Source organism: Poecilia formosa, unplaced genomic scaffold, assembly GCF_000485575.1.
Source record: "Poecilia formosa unplaced genomic scaffold, Poecilia_formosa-5.1.2 Scaffold696, whole genome shotgun sequence".
Taxonomy (NCBI): Eukaryota; Metazoa; Chordata; class Actinopteri; order Cyprinodontiformes; family Poeciliidae; genus Poecilia; species Poecilia formosa.
The window spans coordinates 130,906-134,670 of NW_006800635.1; positions in this window are offsets into that span (position 1 = coordinate 130,906).

Below are 3,765 nucleotides of genomic sequence, written 5' to 3' on the forward strand. Positions count from 1 at the left end.
TATTTGTACTTTTTCTTAAGTACATTTTTTGAGTACTTTCTCCACCACTGTGTATTAATCACAGAGGGAAATCCACAAATAAAACATTAGTACCATGTAAACGAGTGTTCAAAATTATGTTACCATGGAAGTGAGAGGCTAAATCACTGGTGTCGTGGAAACATGAGTCCAAATCGCTGGTGCCATGTAAACAACAAGCCAAAACGTTCTTATCATATGAACAAGTGGCCATAACTTTGGTACCATGTTAACATGAGGCCAAAGCTTTGTTACTGTGTAAACGAAAGGCAATACTGTTGGTTCCATCTATATTGGTGGCCATAATTTTGGCACCATGTGAACAAGAGGACAAATTGTTGTTACTGTTTAAACAAAAGGTCATAACGAGGTCATTATGTAAATGACAAAACACGATATCCGTATAAACAAGAGCCCAAAACCTTGGTACCATGTAGGAGAGAAGCATCAATCTACAGTGATCCACCTTGTTCTCTGACTCAAGCTCTAAACCAGTGTTTCTATAACAAGATGTCCGACCGTTTTCCCAGGGTTAGAATGTTCTTCAGACAATCCGTCTATCTGATGAAACATGTGAAAGAAAACTTGGTAGAAGATTAAATTTTGTCATAAGACCCTTATGACAAAATTTAATCGGTAGAGTGATTTATGACCCTAATCATTGATTGCTTTTGATTTCCAGTGACAAATCAAAAGCAATCACGCTAAAAATAAACATCGCCTCACCCCCCCCCCCTCCTTGAGACCTGTTAATCTAAAAATACATAAGTACATACATAAGCATGCTTTCTACACCTGTAAATCCTTTGTTTTGGTAAACTTTTAAGAGTAATACAATTAAAGTATGAACAAGAAAAAAACAATAAGCGTTAGATCAAGAATAATATATAGTATATACTATCCCTAGAGAAGTTTAAATAGATTAGTGCTGTAATTACCTCTGGTGTAACTGTGTCTCAGGAGATGCAGCAGAGCCCCTGAATTCGGCAATACAAACATTTCTCTCTGGTAAGTGTAATTTAAACCCAGCACAGGACTCCTGTTAATCCCCAAAGATAAACATACCCATCTTTGGTAAACTTTTTCCCGCCTCTATGAATTAGCCAATAGAAACAAGAATCAGCAATAAAATGTTTCTCTCTGGTAAGTGTAACCCAGCACAGGGCATCTGTTTGTCCCCATCTTCTTTGCGACACTTTTGTTTTTGGTAAACTTTTTCCCGCCTCTTTGAATTAGCCAATGGAGACAGGTATCAGGAATAAAACATTTCTCTCTGGTAGGTGCAATCTGAACCTAGCACAGGACATCTGTTTGTGAGTGATTTAAAGTACAACACAGTCACAAAGGGCACTGGTGCTCAGTGTGGGTACTCAGAGGAAATTAAAGTACAACACATTTTAAGTCGCGTTTGTGATTTCCTTCATCCAAACAATAACAACAACAAAAAAAAAAACTGAATGTATAAGAACTAAACTCTAAATGTTCCTCATTTGTACATGTACTTCTTAAGAATATGTGAATGGCAGTAAACATCCCTACGTGAGACAAACCGTCTTCCTGCTGCACAGCATGGAGGAGAGTGACCACTGCCCTGCTCGCCACACCTGCCGTGCCTGTTCACTCTTACGCATGAACAGATACCTCTCAAGAAAACCTACAGTTTAACTGTTTTACTCCATTATTTATGGTAGCACGACTAGTCAGTGCTGACTATGAGTTTGTAATTTCCTTCATCCATGATCTCCCCACTGCTTCATGCTTTCTCCAAAAATAGTAAAGGTTGGTTTAAATACATTTGAAACTCATAGATTTTTTTCAGTAATACATGTCTGTAAAAGTTCCTCATTTGTACATTTATTTCGTAATAATATGTGACTGGGACAAAACAGGCCTAGGTGATTTATCTTTCAGCTTTCCCCAAAGTTGAAAGTTTGTTTTTTACACTGCACAACCACACTCCAAGAGTTGCTCCAACATGGAAAATTTTTTTGTTACCTTTAAAATTATCTACAGCTTTTGTCTCTCACTTATATGCTGTATGTTTTCTTGGCCCTAATGATGCTTTTTTTTCCATTATCTTACACGCTTAATGTGTTCACTAACAAAATATAGTTCAATCTGGAGAGACTCAGACAGAGAAAGAAAGTGATTAAAATGTTTAATGACAAATAAACATTAAAGTCTTTTGGTGTTCAGGCCCCGGCCGAGGATGTCGAGCTGGAACTTCGATAAGCTTGATAAACATTCCTGATGCTGCATTATGGAGAGCCATTTCAGCCAAAATTAAATAAATAAATAAATGGGTGAAATAAATAAAAAATGAGTACAATAAATCAAAAAATGAAGAAAATGACTGAAATAAATAAAAAATTTGTTAAATAATTTAGCTTTTTCATTAAACCAATTTTTCATTTATTTATTTTTCATATCAATTTCCCAATTTCTCTTTTTCATTTATCCATTTACCCATTTTTCATTAATCTATTTTTCATTTAACCACCTTTCAATTTCCCTTTTTCATTAAGCCAATTTTTTCATTTATTTATTTTTCAGATTATCTATTTCTCAATTTCTCTTATCTATTTTTCATTTGTCTATTTTTCATTTGTCCATTTTTCATTTATCCCTTTATCCATTTACCCATTTTTCATTAATCTATTTTTTAATGTAACCATTTCCTTTTTCCATTAACCCGATTTTCTATTTCCCAGTTTCATTAATCAATTTCTCATATATCCCTTTTTATTTACCCATTTTTCTTTTATCTATTTTTCATTTTTATTTTCCCATTTTCCAATTTCCCTTATTCATTTAGTATTTCCTTATTTTCTTATTTATCACATTCTATTTCCCCACAAAACTTAGAAAAAAATAAATGCAAATGAGGAGAGGCACGTCATCAGGCTACACCTTCCCCAATTGGTTGGTTAGCGTCACCTGTACTTTGCTTCAAGAAAGATGGCGACCTACTACCGGGTTATCAATAAGCTGAAGCTCATTAACTTCATTAGAAAATAGTGTTATTACTCCTGACTTTATTTTTGGTGTTGCCGCTCAGACAGAACGTGTTTCAGCTGGCGGCTCTCATGGACTCAGAGCTTCACCGTCGGGGGTTTTTAGAGCTTGGACGAAGTGGCCGCTGAAGTTGGCTTACGATTGAAGGTTCGGGACGCCTTCGTAGCTGCCAGCTGTGATCCAACTATAAGGAGCAGACTTTACTGTACATCGTAAGTGAACTGCAATATCCAAAGGCAAGGACTGAATCCGTTGTGTTTTTAGCTAATCTCTGCTGGTTTTGTGGGGCGCAGGCGGTTGCCACGGTAAAAAGGTAGGGATAAATGAAAAATGGATAAATGAAAAAGAAATTGGGAAATTGATATGAAAAATAAATAAATTAAAAATTGGTTTAATGAAAAAGCTAAATTATTTATTTAACAAATTATTTATTTCAGTCATTTTCTTCATTTTTTGATTTATTTTACTAATTTTTTATTTATTTCACCCATTTGTTTATTTATTTATTTATTTAATTTTGGCTGAAATGGCTCTCCATACTGCATAGGAATGTAATCCCCCCAGGGCCTTTACAGGTGGTGGAGGTCGAAGAAGGATGTGTGCCTGAAGAGCCAGGAGCTGAAGGTGGAGATGGGGCAGAGGTGGGTTGATCACAGCTGGTAAGCGGAGGAGGCCGTTGATGATGGTGCTTAACTGTTGGAACTTAATTAATGATTGGCCATGGCGTGGCTT